Source organism: Ranitomeya imitator, chromosome 7, assembly GCF_032444005.1.
Source record: "Ranitomeya imitator isolate aRanImi1 chromosome 7, aRanImi1.pri, whole genome shotgun sequence".
Lineage (NCBI taxonomy): Eukaryota > Metazoa > Chordata > Amphibia > Anura > Dendrobatidae > Ranitomeya > Ranitomeya imitator.
Window position 1 is genome coordinate 162318866 of NC_091288.1, and position 16734 is coordinate 162335599.

Here is a 16734-nt window from a genome sequence, read left to right on the forward strand (position 1 = left end):
GTAGGGAAGTGATGCTCTGCAGATACATGCACAGGTAGGGAAGTGATGCTCTGCAGATACATGCACAGGTAGGGAAGTGATGCTCTGCAGAAACATGCACAGGTAGAGAAGTGATGCTCTGAAGATACACGCACACTTAGGGAAGTGATGATCTGCAGATACATGCACAAGAAGAGAAGCAATGCTCTGCAGACTGTCACCTGTAGTGAGGAGTGCAGCAGCCCTCCACATAAAGGTGCGATGCTCTGCGGGAGATGTCCACACATACCCCCACTCCCCTGATGACCCCTCACGCTGTGGGTGCAGAACCTGCTGTGATGAGAGGTGGGAGGTCCTGGCCACTCTCCTCCCTCCCTATTAGGCTGGCTCTTTCCCAGGGACACAATGATATCCCAGCGGCGAGTTCTGGTTACAGTATAGAGCTCAAGTAGCTCAGACACTGACTGAGCGCTCTCCTGATTGCGCGCCTTCTACCTTCTAAGTCTGCCCCACGCTGCCCTAATGCACCAATCAGCATCAGGCCAATTGCAGCCTGTCAGCCAATCAAAGCACGGAGCTGCACAGCCAATGAACGGCTGCAGCTCCAAGAGATTGCCACTCCCCTGACACTTCCACTACACAACGTACCTTCGAAGTGCAAACTCGCCGGCAGGACAGGTGACGATGCAGAATACTGCACAATTGCGGCACTAATAGTGGTGGAGCATGCGCGGATTGAGCGGCCCACTACAGGCATTGGCCCTTCTGGCATTTGACAGAAGTGTGCGATGCTCATTCTGGCCCTGATACAAGGAAATGTGTTCCTGACAATTGATGGCTTTGAGTCTTCATAAAGGATTCGATCAGCCTCAAATGAAAAAATTATTGCTTATTGTTTGATTGTTTGACATATTTCACTGGACAATAAATGACTGTGTGATCTTTGTCCAATGTAAAAGGCTCTTTAGGCACTTTAACCATAATGTAGGAGAATTTGAACATTCATTGCAGGACAAGTTGACTAAACTAGGAAGACACCAAAACTCCATGGAGTAACATGTTCGGTTGAGTTGAACCTCTGGAGCCGCAAATGTTGAGCATTTAACACCGACACTAAATTGTGACTACTTATTGACCAAGAGAAGTATTTCAGGGTTTAATTTGGCAGCATAAGCATAACATCTTATCCGAAAATTCTATGACTGTGTTATAGAAATTAATAAAGGCAGGAAAATGGTTGAAATCTTTTGGAAAATTTCAGAGAATGCAAGATAAAAACTTGGAGGTTGTCGTGGGCATGATTTTCTTCTTTCACTGTTACCTGGGTAGAAGGTTTTATAAATGGATGAAGTTGTCAAATATACGGAAAGGTATAAATTGGAACGGTTTTTGTTTACTATTTCATACATAAAGTTAAGATTGAATAGCAAAAATGACGAGAAGTTCAAATGTATGAGGTCTAAGAGGAAGGTTTGTAGATTCTGCAATAAAAACAGGGCCAAAGGAGCAACTTTCCTGAAGGACTCGGGCTAGAATAATAATGATAGAATTGTCTAAATCGATATACCTCTTGTCAGCCTTATGTCTGATGTTTGAATCAGCTCAGGCCTCTTCCGCAAGAGCTTTCCTCAGGAATATTGAATTATTTATTATTTGTGTCCTTTTTTTCTTCTCTTTTCTGATGATATTCCACTATTTTTTCAGACCTAGTAAAATTTGTTTTTATGCTGCCAGATTTTATGTTATCTTCCCTTTGATAAATAGCAGTAATTGGGAGTAGAGCAGAAGTTGGGTAAAATGTATGACTTCAATTACATCCACTGTGATTTTTTTATATTGATCTTTTTTATTCTTATAAAATATGTTCTCTATAGTTTATAGTGCGCTAAGCTGTTTGAAAGAATGAATGTATGTCCAATGTGCCCACGTGTAAGGCTAGCCTTTGGGAATAAAATTCACATACATTGTTTCCAAAGATCCCTCTGGATTATTTTACTGTGACTTGTGCTATTAGCCCGATGACTTTGTTGGCTTGGGTAAATAGCTAGACTAAATAGCAAGGTAATAATACACAGCAAAATTGTATTTTTCGGAAAAGCCTAGATCTCTTATTTTCTACAATAAAAAACGTATAACATTTTGAGATATATTTCTTTTAGCGTGGAGCTAAATAGAACAAGATTATTTAAATGTATCAGTTAGAAATAGTGTTGTCCGTTAATTTTATTTTTCAAAAACAGCTCAGCATGCTCCAAAAAAACGAGCAAAATATAATGACTAGACTAACCCAGTCTTCTTCCAGTGCAGGCTTGGTTCCTTGCTGGATGACCAAGTGACCATTGTAATCAATCACTAGCAGCAGCGTTACCTAACACATCATTGCACATATCTTGGCACCCAAGATAGAATATAGTATGACCACCTCTCTAATGTGCCCATCAATCCAAAATAGGAAGTACGAAGAACGACAAGTAATATAGAACACTGGAAGAAGAATGGAAGGGGATCAGTAAATCAAGATTACTTTATTATGTATCTTTTAATCCTGCTTAGGCTACTTTCACACTAGCGTCGGAATCTCCCCGTCGCAATGCGTCGGGCAGAGATTCCGACGCTAGCGTTTAACGCACTGCACAACGGAGGCAGCGGATGCATTTCTCCGGCGCATCCGCTGCCCCATTGTGAGGTGCGGGGAAGTGGGGTTGCAGTTCCGGCCGCGCATGCGCGGTCGGAAAAAGCAGTCCGTCAGGAGCAAAAAACGATACATGTAGCGTTTTTTGCTCCCGACAGTCCGCCAAAGCACGACGCATCCGTCGCACGACGGATGCGACGTGTGGCAATCCGTCGCAATGCGTCATCAATACAAGTCTATGGGGAAAAAACGCATCCTGCAAGCACTTTTGCAGGATGCGTTTTTTCTGCAAAACGACGCATTGTGACGGATTGCAGATAACGCTAGTGTGAAAGTAGCCTTAGTTGGATTTGGGAAAAAAAATAGGAGTGAAAGAATGATTGCTCCCCAGTTTCGACGCCAACTTCACCAATAGCATAGTGTATATACTATTTTTGCAGCACGGACATTCAAACACTTTGTATTAGAATGTGAACAGAAAACAAATAGTAATGACAAGTGGCATGTCCCTTATAGTTTGCTGTATGTACAGTGGTGTTTGCCCCCTTCCTGATTTCCTATTCTTTTGCATGTTTGTCACACATAAAGCATTCAAATCACCAAATACATTTAAATATTAAAGATAACACAAGTAAACACGAAATGCAGTTTTTAAATGAAAGTATTTATTATTAAGGGAAAATTAAATCCAAACCTACAGGGTCCTGGGTGAAAACGTGATGACCCCTAAATTTAATAACTGGTTGGGCCACCCTTAGCAGCAACAACAGCAATCAAATATTTTCAGTAACTGTCAATGAGTCTTTTACAACGCTCTGGAGGAATGTTGGCCACTCATATTTACAGAAATGTTGTAATTCAGCCACATTGGAGGGTTTTTGTGCATGAACAGTCTATTTAAGGTCATGCCATAACATCTTAATCGGATTAAGGTCAGGAGTTTGAATAGTTTGGGCTCTCTTGGAGATTTGTGTACTCATATAACTATGACCAAGGTTTCAGACCTTAATTTGCCTGTTAAAGTCATGGCTTGTTCACTATGATCATTAGGAAAGACCAGGTGATGAAAATTTTCCAGCTTTATAAAAACCCAGCCTCCTCTAAACTTGTCCCAAAACCCAGCAGCCAAGAGTTCTTCTAAGCTGCTGCAAGCACTCTGAAAGTGAAATGGTGGAGGCAGGAAAAGTCTATAAGAAGATAGCAAAGTGTTTTCAAGTTGCCTTTCCTCAGTTTGAAATTTAATTAAGAAATGGCAGCTAACAGGAACAGTGGAGGTCAAGATAAGATGTTTTTTCTTTTCTGATATGCTGCATGTGTGATCACATGAGTTCCATGCTTCAGCACGCCATACACCGCTGCAGGTGAGCTGATTTCTTTTTTCCTCTACTTGGTCAAGATAATGTCTAGAAGACCAAGCAACATTTAAGTGAGAGCTGCTCATATGATTCCTAGAGAGGAAAATCAAAATCCCTGGTTGACTCCTTGACTGCAAAAGACCTTTAAAAAAAAAGATTTAGCAGACTCTAGAGTTGTGGTACATTGTTCTACCATGCAGAGTCACATGCAAAAATATGGCCTTCATGGAAGATTCATCAGAAGAAAACCTCTCCTACATCATCACCATAAAGTTTAGCATCAGAAGTATGCAAAAGAACATCTAACCAAGCCTAATGCATTTTGGAAAGAAGTTTTGTGGACTGATGGGGTCAAAATAGAACTCTTTGGCCACAATGATCAAAGGTATGTGTGGAGAAAAAAGATGCAGAATTTCAGGAAAAGAACATTTTGCCAACCATTAACCTTTGGGGTGGATTAATTCTGCTTTTGGCTTGTGTTGCAAGCCAATGGCAAGGGGAACATTTCATGGGTAGATTGAAGAATGGATTAAATAGAATGTTAACAAATTCTTGATGCAAACATAACACCGTCTGCTAAAAAAGGTAAAGTTGAAAATAAAGTGGCTTCTACAAATGGATAATGAACCTAAACACACATCAAAATCCACAATAGACAACTTCAAAGGCACAAATTGAAGGTTTTACCATGGCATTCACAGTATACTGATCTGAACATAATTGAAAATCTGCACCTAGGCCTCAAAATAGCAATACATGCAAGAATATCCAGGAATCTCATAGAACTGGAAGAACTTTCCAAAGAAGAATGGATGAAAATCCCTCAAACAAAAATTGAAAGCCTTTAGGCTGGCTACAAAAAGTGTTTACAAGCTGTGATACTTTCAAAAAGGGGTGCTACTAGGCGGTAACCATGCAGGGTGCCTACATTTTTCATCTGCCCATTTTCCTTTTCGTAATTTTTAAAATGTTAAATATGGCTATAAATATATATATATATACTGTATATAGATTATTTAAATATATATATATATATATATATATATACAGTACAGACCAAAAGTTTGGACACACCTTCTCATTTAAAGATTTTTCAGTATTTTCATGACTATAAAAATTGTACATTCACACTGAAGGCATCAAAACTATGAATTAACACATGTGGAATTATATACTTAACAAAAAAGTGTAAAACAACTGAAAATATGTCTTATATTCTAGGTTCTTCAAAGTAGCCACCTTTTGCTTTGATGACTGCTTTGCACACTCTTGGCATTATCTTAATGAGCTTCAACAGGTAGTCACCGAGAATGGTCTTCCAACAATCTTGAAGGAGTTCCAGGAGATGCTTAGCACTTGTTGGCCCTTTTGCCTTCACTCTGCGGTCCAGCTCACCCCAAACCATCTCGATTGGGTTCAGGTCTGGTGACTGTGAAGGCCAGGTCATCTGGCGTAGCACCCCATTACTCTCCTTCTTGGACAAATAGCCCTTACACAGCCTGGAGGTGTGTTTGGGGTCATTGTCCAGGAGAGATGATAGGCTTGCCTAAAGATGTGTGCTTAAAACTGTAAACAGTGGGGATTAACCTTATTATCTGGAATAGTGCATTCCGGAAAATTGATGCAACATGAGAGAAGTAGTGGATATGGAAGTGTTAGGTTCAGATTAACATAGATGATTGTCTTAAGTCATTAGCGGAACAGACAGCATGTGAAGGGTTGTAGTCAGAGATGAAGGGGGAGCTATAGGGCAGTGCAGAACCATGCAAAGCTTTGTAAGTGTGATAATTTTATATTTGATTCTGTAGCAGATGAGAAGCTAGCGCAAAGACTGTCACAGAGTGGCAGCTTCAATGTAGTGGATGGACATAAATAAGATCCTGGCTGCTGCATTCATGATACATTGGAGAGGGCGGAGTTTAGTAAGAAGGAGACCAATTAGTAGTACACATAAGAATCAATCAAAGCAACAATAAGAAGTTTTGCATAGTCAGAGGTAAGAAGAGGTCAAATTCTAGAGATGTTTTTGAGGAGCAGGTAACATGAGGGATTGGATATTGGGAGTCAAGGAAAGATCTAACAACCAGACAATGAGAGTGCTGCTTGGGAGTTATGGTAGGACCACACACGGAGATGCCAATTTCAGGTTTAGATAGGTTAGTAGAGAGGGGAGACACAAGGAATTCAATTTTTGACAGATTTAGTTTTAGATAAAAGGAGGTCATATTGTCATTAAAAATCTTACCAATTTTTGACAAGATCATTATTGGCCATTGAGGTCAATTCAGAGTCATAAGAGTGGGCAATGATAACAAAAAAACTAATATCTGCTTTGGATTTACACAGTAGAAGTCTTACACCTTTCTGATTTCGTTCTCAATTCTCTATTTAGCTAGTCTTTCATCTAAGAGCTGACAAATTATTTTAACATTAACTTGGTTTTCCAGGCAGAAATTATTGATGACCTATCCTTAAAATTGGTCATCTACATCAAATTGGTGTGGTTGACATCCGGCTTCCCCAACAGTCAGACATCCAACAAATGTAAAAAAAAAATAGAAGTTATGCTATAGTAGCCGGCAATGGCCATTACACATTGAATGAAGCTATGATGATGGGCAGTTCTGTTTAACGTGATTACATCCGGCAACCACAGGAGATGTTCTCAGCTAATTAGCATTGGTGCTTTTTGATGGGTCATCAGTATTTTTATGGTTTGTGCAAAACACACAAAATAAAGAATTCAAACTAACTTTATGTCCCTCTATATGTCTGTCAGTCTGTCCGTCTGACCACCCACCCACCTGTCCGTCTGTCTATCTATCTATCTATCTATCTATCTATCTATCTATCTATCTATCTATCTATCTATCTATCTTTGTCTATCTGTTTATATGTTTGTATTTGAAATGTGTGTGAATGTTGGTTTGCAATCATTAATGATTTGTGAGGAAATGAGGAGATGTCACAATGGCTAAAACATCACTTCCATCTATTTTGAAGGTGTTTAACTATCAATTAAAATTAATTTAAAAATATCTAGAGCTCCCTATGTGTTTTCGAAAGTGAGGCATCCTTAGATCTTGATCAATAAGCGTGCTGGAAGCTGACAGAATAAAGGACGTGTTGGAAGCACCTGACAATCACAGCAGGGAGATCTCATTAGAATCACAAAATAAAACTGAGCTAGAACTGGGAAATTTGACTTTTCCTAGAAAATCTGGCAGAATTCCAAATTTCAGAAAACACTAATAACTGGTTCGCCATTTGTTTAAACAAGGAGCTTTAGCTTATTTATCTAAACAATTAAGGTAGACTGGGGCCAGTGCCTTTCCCTGGTTCAGTTATTGACTTTTGAAACCTTTTCAGGTTTTGTTGTTTACTCCTCTGTCATTATGTGCACAAATATTGAATACATGCCTACCATGACTCTTAAGGGGTTCAACCACAACGCTGATGTATCATATGTCAGTTATTGGGTTTTTGAATGAAATTTAATCTAATACCCATTTTTTCCTATGGAGAATGAATGATCATGTGTTTGATTGTATGCATCTCTTATGGACCAAAAGCAATAATTATGAGAAGCTCACACATACTTGCATTATTGTACAGATGTAGCAAGAGCCAAATGAAATTTTGACACTCCGAAAATGCTCCAAGCCTTATTCTGTGTCCTATGCAATTTTAGTGATGCTGTTCGACGTCATCACTAACCACCACGCTAGTTAAGATAAACTGTGATACTACCTATAGATAACATGAATAACCATACATTTCTACAGATGACGAAAAAGATTTGTGCTACTCTTCAGTACTCTGTGACAGCCGAAACAGGGCAGTGCAAACTTCCACATCCTACACTTGATAATCATGCAATTACTAGACTCCCAGCAACATCATGACATCACAACTAATCAGTAGGCCTTTCCTGATGTCACGATATCACAGTGTCTAGAACTGACAGTAGGCAACCAGGATGTGAGAATTGGAGGTCCAGTTGAAGAAGTTCACAGGATCCAGGTCCTACTGTTATGGGGTACTCAAGTAACCAAACCAGGGATTCAAGCTTGAGGAGGTTAATTTGCATATTTCAGGTGCCTTCTGGGAAAGGCGAAGAGTCTCCCTAAGCTAGAAGATCGTTGGGTACAGCCGGGACCAGCTGCTTGGAAAGCATCACCAAACCGCGCGCCTTACGGCGCGCAAATTTTTGCCTGTAAGACATTATTGCAAGAGAGCTTGGCTGAGTAGATTACACAAGAAGGAAAACACACAGCAAGTCAGCAGGATCTAGGAGCAACATGGCAGATGTTACAACCTACATGGTGAGCTGCAGCATGTGCTACATGTTCACAAATCGACCAGAAGAAGAATCAAATTTCACCTGTCAGAAGTGTAGACTAGTGGCCCTTTTAAAAGAAAAGGTGCGGGGTCTGGAAGAAAGAATAGCAACTTTGAAACTCATCAAAGAGAATGAAGACTTTCTAGACAGAACAGAAGCATCTCTACTGGTCACAGAAGGTGAAAAAAGTGTCAGAGAACCTCCAAAAGCAGATGAGTGGAAGCATGTGACCAAAAGAAGCAAGAAGACCATGGAGAAATCACCAACCACACAACTGAAGAACCGATATCAAATCTTTGTAGAGGATGAAGATGGCACACCTAAGGATGAAGCAATACCAGCAAGCAAAAAAGAGAAGGGCACACAGCAACAAGTGACAGCAAAAAGTACAGCCAAGAAGCAACGAAGAGTGGTGGTGGTGGGAGACTCACTACTGAGAGGCACAGAAGCAGCCATCTGCAGACCGGACATAACTGCAAGAGAAGTATGCTGCCTTCCAGGTGCGATGATCAAGGATGTTACTGATAGGATACCAAAGCTCTTCAGCTCCAAGGACGTGCACCCATTTCTTCTCATACATGTTGGCACCAATGACACGGCAAGGAAGGACCTACCGACAATCTGCAAAGACTTTGAAGAGTTGGGGAAGAAAGTAAAGGAACTGGATGCACAGGTAGTTTTTTCTTCTATCCTTCCAGTAGACGGGCATGGCACCAGGAGATGGATTAGGATCCTTGATGCAAACAACTGGCTAAGACGATGGTGCAGACAACAAGGATTCGGATTCCTGGACCACGGTGTGAATTACTGGTACGATGGACTCCTCGCCAGAGACGGACTACACCTCAACAAACCTGGGAAACACACATTCGCCAGAAGACTCGCTACACTCATCAGGAGGGCGTTAAACTAGAAGAAGAGGGGACGGGAAGAAAAACATTAGACTTGAACAAAGAAGACCCAGGAAAACATACTCAGATGGGAGGTAAGAACATTTCTAAAACAATCCACAGCGAGGAGATTGGAACAAAACAAAATCCTCTAAACTGCATGCCCGCAAACGCCAGAAGCCTGACAAACAAGATGGAAGAACTAGAAGCAGAAATATCTACAGGTAACTTTGACATAGTGGGAATAACCGAGACATGGTTAGATGAAAGCTATGACTGGGCAGTTAACTTACAGGGTTACAGTCTGTTTAGAAAGGATCGTAAAAATCGGAGAGGAGGAGGGGTTTGTCTCTATGTAAAGTCTTGTCTAAAGTCCACTTTAGGGGAGGATATTAGCGAAGGAAATGAGGATGTCGAGTCCATATGGGTCGAAATTCATGGAGGGAAAAATGGTAACAAAATTCTCATTGGGGTCTGTTACAAACCCCCAAATATAACAGAAACCATGGAAAGTCTACTTCTAAAGCAGATAGATGAAGCTGCAACCCATAATGAGGTCCTGGTTATGGGGGACTTTAACTACCCGGATATTAACTGGGAAACAGAAACCTGTGAAACCCATAAACTCAACAGGTTTCTGCTAATAACCAAGAAAAATTATCTTTCACAATTGGTGCAGAATCCAACCAGAGGAGCAGCACTTTTAGACCTAATACTATCTAATAGACCTGACAGAATAACAAATCTGCAGGTGGTTGGGCATCTAGGAAATAGCGACCACAATATTGTGCAGTTTCACCTGTCTTTCACTAGGGGGACTTGTCAGGGAGTCACAAAAACACTGAACTTTAGGAAGGCAAAGTTTGACCAGCTTAGAGATGCCCTTAATCTGGTAGACTGGGACAATATCCTCAGAAATAAGAATACAGATAATAAATGGGAAATGTTTAAGAACATCCTAAATAGGCAGTGTAAGCGGTTTATACCTTGTGGGAATAAAAGGACTAGAAATAGGAAAAACCCAATGTGGCTAAACAAAGAAGTAAGACAGGCAATTAACAGTAAAAAGAAAGCATTTGCACTACTAAAGCAGGATGGCACCATTGAAGCTCTAAAAAACTATAGGGAGAAAAATACTTTATCTAAAAAACTAATTAAAGCTGCCAAAAAGGAAACAGAGAAGCACATTGCTAAGGAGAGTAAAACTAATCCCAAACTGTTCTTCAACTATATCAATAGTAAAAGAATAAAAACTGAAAATGTAGGCCCCTTAAAAAATAGTGAGGAAAGAATGGTTGTAGATGACGAGGAAAAAGCTAACATATTAAACACCTTCTTTTCCACGGTATTCACGGTGGAAAATGAAATGCTAGGTGAAATCCCATGAAACAATGAAAACCCTATATTAAGGGTCACCAATCTAACCCAAGAAGAGGTGCGAAACCGGCTAAATAAGATTCAAATAGATAAATCTCCGGGTCCGGATGGCATACACCCACGAGTACTAAGAGAACTAAGTAATGTAATAGATAAACCATTATTTCTTATTTTTAGGGACTCTATAGCGACAGGGTCTGTTCCGCAGGACTGGCGCATAGCAAATGTGGTGCCAATATTCAAAAAGGGCTATAAAAGTGAACCTGGAAATTATAGGCCAGTAAGTCTAACCTCTATTGTTGGTAAAATATTTGAAGGGTTTCTGAGGGATGTTATTCTGGATTATCTCAATGAGAATAACTTTAACTCCATATCAGCATGGGTTTATGAGAAATCGCTCCTGTCAAACCAATCTAATCAGTTTTTATGAAGAGGTAAGCTATAGGCTGGACCACGGTGAGTCATTGGACGTGGTATATCTCGATTTTTCCAAAGCGTTTGATACCGTGCCGCACAAGAGGTTGGTACACAAAATGAGAATGCTTGGCCTGGGGGAAAATGTGTGTAAATGGGTTAGTAACTGGCTTAGTGATAGAAAGCAGAGGGTGGTTATAAATGGTATAGTCTCTAACTGGGTCGCTGTGACCAGTGGGGTACCGCAGGGGTCAGTATTGGGACCTGTTCTCTTCAACATATTCATTAATGATCTGGTAGAAGGTTTACACAGTAAAATATCGATATTTGCAGATGATACAAAACTATGTAAAGCAGTTAATACAAGAGAAGATAGTATTCTGCTACAGATGGATCTGGATAAGTTGGAAACTTGGGCTGAAAGGTGGCAGATGAGGTTTAACAATGATAAATGTAAGGTTATACACATGGGAAGAAGGAATCAATATCACCATTACACACTGAATGGGAAACCACTGGGTAAATCTGACAGGGAGAAGGACTTGGGGATCCTAGTTAATGATAAACTTACCTGGAGCAGCCAGTGCCAGGCAGCAGCTGCCAAGGCAAACAGGATCATGGGGTGCATTAAAAGAGGTCTGGATACACATGATGAGAGCATTATACTGCCTCTGTACAAATCCCTAGTTAGACCACACATGGAGTACTGTGTCCAGTTTTGGGCACCGGTGCTCAGGAAGGATATAATGGAACTAGAGAGAGTACAAAGGAGGGCAACAAAATTAATAAAGGGGATGGGAGAACTACAATACCCAGATAGATTAGCGAAATTAGGATTATTTAGTCAAGAAAAAAGACGACTGAGGGGCGATCTAATAACCATGTATAAGTATATAAGGGGACAATACAAATATCTCGCTGAGGATCTGTTTATACCAAGGAAGGTGACGGGCACAAGGGGGCATTCTTTGCGGCTGGAGGAGAGAAGGTTTTTCCACCAACATAGAAGAGGATTCTTTACTGTTAGGGCAGTGAGAATCTGGAATTGCTTGCCTGAGGAGGTGGTGATGGCGAACTCAGTCGAGGGGTTCAAGAGAGGCCTGGATGTCTTCCTGGAGCAGAACAATATTGTATCATACAATTATTAGGTTCTGTAGAAGGACGTAGATCTGGGGATTTATTATGATGGAATATAGGCTGAACTGGATGGACAAATGTCTTTTTTCAGCCTTACTAACTATGTTACTATGTTACTATGTTACTGTTATGGGGTACTCAAGTAGACACTAAACCAGGGTAGGGCTAATTTTTTTTCTCATCTAAAATTGCTATTCCGGTGTCATATTATTGTTTACAGATAATCACATTTAAAACAATAAATCAATCAAAAAATGAATAATAATGACAAAAAATAATATATATTTGAAGACAGAATCATAGAATGTGAGACTTAGAAGGGACCTCAAGGGTCATCGTGGCCAACCCCCTGCTCAATGCAGGATTCACTAAAAAATCTCAGACAGATGCCTTTCCAGCTTTTATTCACTTATATAGCGCCATTAATTCCACAGCGCTTTTCATACACTATCGACACTGTCCCGATTAGGGCTCACAATCTAAATTCCCTATTGGAGAGTGGGAGGAAACCGGATTACCCAGAGGAAACCCGCACAAACAAGGCGAGAACATACAAACTCCTTGCAGATGTTGTCCTTGGTGGGATCTGAACCCAGGACCCCAGTGCTGCAAGGCTGCGTGCTAACCATTGAGCCACCATGCTGCCCTTTATTCATCCAGTCTCAAAAAATACACAGGCTAACCTTAGGGATTTAAGGTCAAGGTTAAAAAATGGACTTGGCAAATTAGTTACCAAGCACGGATGTCCTCCAAATATTTTGGCGTGCTTGGAGATTTAGTTTCTGTTGACGCAGCTGTATGATTTGCAACTGCTAGACAACCTGAATATATATGGGGGTTGCCTGTTTGCTAGGGCATTTCCACATGTATTCAGCCAGTCTAGCAGTTGCAAATAATGCAGCTGAGGTGACAAAAACTAAATCTCTGAGCACGCCAAAATGCTCGGAGACCACCCGAGCATGCTCAAGGAAACCCGAGCAACGAGTGTACTCACTCATCACTAATTGTAATGCATATCGGCCAAACAATAGCTCATATGCGGTATATAGCAAACAGAAGCTGCAAATTGCAGTATGTAACCACATAGGTGACTGTAATCCTCTGCTGCCCATTCTTATGGCTGTGTAGGCAGGCCTCATCCTGCTATTACTGACATAGGACTGTCATTTAGTGCTGTCAGTTGGGCCATGTAAATGGGCCCTTAGTAGAGGCTATGCCTAGTATAGGCATTTTCTACAGTTATATTATTTCAAAATGAATGGGACTGGGTGGCAAACTAAGGATCAACAGCTACTAAAAGTATCAAACTATGCTTGGCAAACAACGAAGAGTAGCAAATCACTCACCGGCCGGGATGAAGAGAGTCATGACCTTCAGATCCTACATTGATGTCCTATCCTAAGTATAGACAATCAAATAATAAAAAGAACAATAAGTTAGTGCTACACAGAACTGAGGAGGCAAATGAAAGGAGGCAAGATTATAATTTTGGTATAAAATTTGACCTATGGTGAGGTCTCTTGAATTACAGTCCGGTGGCTAAAGGTGTCGAAGCCAAAAATGTCCTGTTTTAGACAAGGTTGAAGCTATCTACATTTTAATTGTTAAGAGCAATGTACTTTGGGTTAACCGGTTTTTATATATAAAGTGACAGACTGAACCTGCAGTCATCAGTGAGTGCGCCATTATTATTCGGCTTCATTGATAAGTTGTTAATTTTGCTTGTACTCCACTAGAATGGCCATGCAGTCTTATATGTTGTGCCATATCTAGATAACACCTTACACTTCAGTTATTTAAAGGTAGAAGTATAAAAAAGTCTTAATTAAGTTTAGATAATACGATGATTTAGTTAAATGACGCTACTTGACCTATTGGAAAATCAATAGGAAATGTAATTAATTCTATTAATATTACAGCAAAAGCTTTATTCAATGGTTTAGTATATAATAACATCAGCATTAATGTTTTTTACTTGGATTCCAATTACCTGATTGTGAAAACTTGCTTTGATTACCTTCCCCCCATTCTAGTGTCCAACGATTGCTGTCGGTGGTCTTTGTCTAGCTCTACGGTCTGTCATCATGTAGAACAGCCGAAGAATAAATAGAAATGTCTGACCCTTGTAGTCACATCAGAAATCCAAAGTCTATGTAGAAAATAACAGTAAGATGTTCTCAAAGAGCCGCACAAAATGTTGAGTTTAGATAAAAGGGGTTGAAATAGAAATTTTATCACTTTTTTAACTTTTGAAAAGAAGCCACAAAAAAATTGCAAATGAGTAGAATTTTATTTATTTAACACTTAACTTATTATATATACTATGTCTTATAGCCACGAAAGGATTTAACCAAAAAAAAAGTAGTTAAAAAAAAAATGAGGTAATAAACTCAAAATGAAATGGAACAATAGGGCGACAATAAACCGGATGGTGGAATTGTGCCATAAAATATTTGTTTTAGAAATGTTGAAATGAACTCTTGACCAATCCTTCTGGGATTTCTTCTTCCAATTATTTCCTTGCATAAGTAATTTTATTGTTATGATTTTCAATTCTAATCATATTAAAAATCTTAATCTAGCGCGTCATCAGAATTGATTTAGCTGTCGGAGTAATCCTGTTGTTTAACAATTATTCTTTTTGCTCGTCCTACTGAGTTTCTTGATGGTTGACAACAGTCACAGGGAGCACATATCCTTTCTGCTTGATTGAAAAGGATACAGTATATCTTGTTCTCCATGCAGGGTCATGCTGATTCAGCCTTGCAGTGCTTTGTACATGGGGAGAAGAGGATTACTTATCAAAGTGTTCCAGCTGCAAAACTGGGATAATACATAAGCAAACACAGGGGGATTCATTAAATTCAGTTAAGGGTTAACATCGCTGCTCAGACTGCAACTTTGATTCAGGTCATTGGTCCAGAGTCAATAGAAAATCTTAAGCTCCAGCAAATCTCAACTCCTCTCCGTGCAGTTTATCGCCCATTAGTGGATCCTTTGTCAATATGAGCGACAGCTGAAAAGTTTCCTTTAACCCTAGATCTTAATAATGACTCGAAACCTTATTCTAAGAACCCGCTGATCTGTTTGTAGGAAAACAGCCATTCATTCTAGGGCAATCAAAACTATTGCTTTCCGCCAGCTGGGAAGCCATTTATAGATCACTTCCCCCCCCCCAGAAATTAGGAGACAAGTAGGGAGCATATACATGTGTGCACCTGTGTGCAGGCAAAAAACGGGCTATCGAGCGCAGACGGGATGTTTTTTTTATAGAGATATTCGAGGCATATTCATTTCATTGGGTTAATAATATGAATATTTTTGCTATAACACTTTTTCTGTTATATTTGCATAATGCATAGATATATTGCAGCTGTTATTAGGGTGCATACAGATGTTGGGATTTAGGCGCCTTTAAAACAAACTGCATTAAAACAGCATCTGTCGCAGTTTTCAACACTTTTGTAATTTTTGAGGGGAAACAATGTGATGTGTGTATGGGTTTGGTTTAAATTTTTATTACCGTCCATAAATTAAAGGTATACATGTGAGGGGAATCTGCTTCTTTCGCCTCTTGGACTGATCCTTCGCTCTTAATTTGTAGGTAAAATCTCATTTTTAGTGAAGAGCGGTTTTCCCATTACTGAGATAGGAGATGATAGTTGGCGCTTATAAGCTTCTATGGAGAGGGGAGGAGTCATGACAAGCTAGAGGCGGGAACAGACATTCCGCTGTATATTTTCCTGACACGACAGTTAGGCTGTGTGCACATGTTGCAGATTTGGTGCTTTTTTTTCGGTGTGCGTAGTTTCTTTTGCAGAATATCTAGATAAACCTGAATCAATCCTGATGCTTGCAAAGTGAATGAGAAACCTGAAGTATCACGTACACATTGCGTACACATTGCTTATTTGTGACCTGCAGATTTGGCGCAGAAAATAATATGTAGCTTGTTAATTCTCTGTGAGATTTTCACTATTGACTTCACTCAAATCAGTCAAAAACGCAAAACTAAAATCAGGGCAAAAACACAGGCAAAACAAGGCAAAAACACTTGTTTTTTTCAGCTGCGTTTTTCCTGCCAAGAGCTTCAGAAATGGTGCAGAATTTTTACTCAACGTGGGCCTTATGGTTCTGTCATTCAAAAAAGAAAAAATAAAGATTGCAGCTCACCAATCACACACATATTTGCATACTATATTCCATGGTCTGACCCAGTGTGGAAAAGTCACCAAAGAAGCAACATTTCTGTTCTCCATAGAACTTTATGAGCACTTACTGTCATCTATTATCTCAGTCATTGGAAAATCTGTCTTCACTGAATATGGATTTTACCCATGAATTGAGAATTTTGAGTATGAAATATCAGTTCTGGCAGCGAAAGAAGCAGATTTCATTGATAAGATATATATTATAGATTTTCTTCTTTTCACGCGTACTATTAAAGATTAGAACGGCGGTTACCTTTTAGGCAGTGACATGTAATCCGCTATCGTCCCTATGTAAGTGCAATCCAGAATGGTGAAATGGAAATTAACCCTGGACGGTGACGTCACAAGGCCATTTTGGTCTAGAGAAAATGAGATACCGTGTAAATATTTATAAGGC

At 39.8% G+C, this 16734-nt stretch overlaps 1 protein-coding gene and 1 long non-coding RNA gene across 6 annotated transcripts in view; one reads left to right on the top strand and one right to left on the bottom strand.

The window, feature by feature from the left end:
* RBFOX1 (RNA binding fox-1 homolog 1) overlaps nt 1-16734 on the top strand; it is a 974878-nt gene that overhangs the window by 353942 nt on the left and 604202 nt on the right. The window lies entirely within an intron of this gene.
* The window catches only part of LOC138645012 (uncharacterized), a 93158-nt gene that overhangs the window by 54443 nt on the left and 21981 nt on the right, over nt 1-16734 (bottom strand). The window contains exon 3 of the long non-coding RNA XR_011314700.1: nt 13473-13524. This is a non-coding gene — a long non-coding RNA (uncharacterized lncRNA). The remainder of the gene's footprint in view (nt 1-13472; nt 13525-16734) is intronic.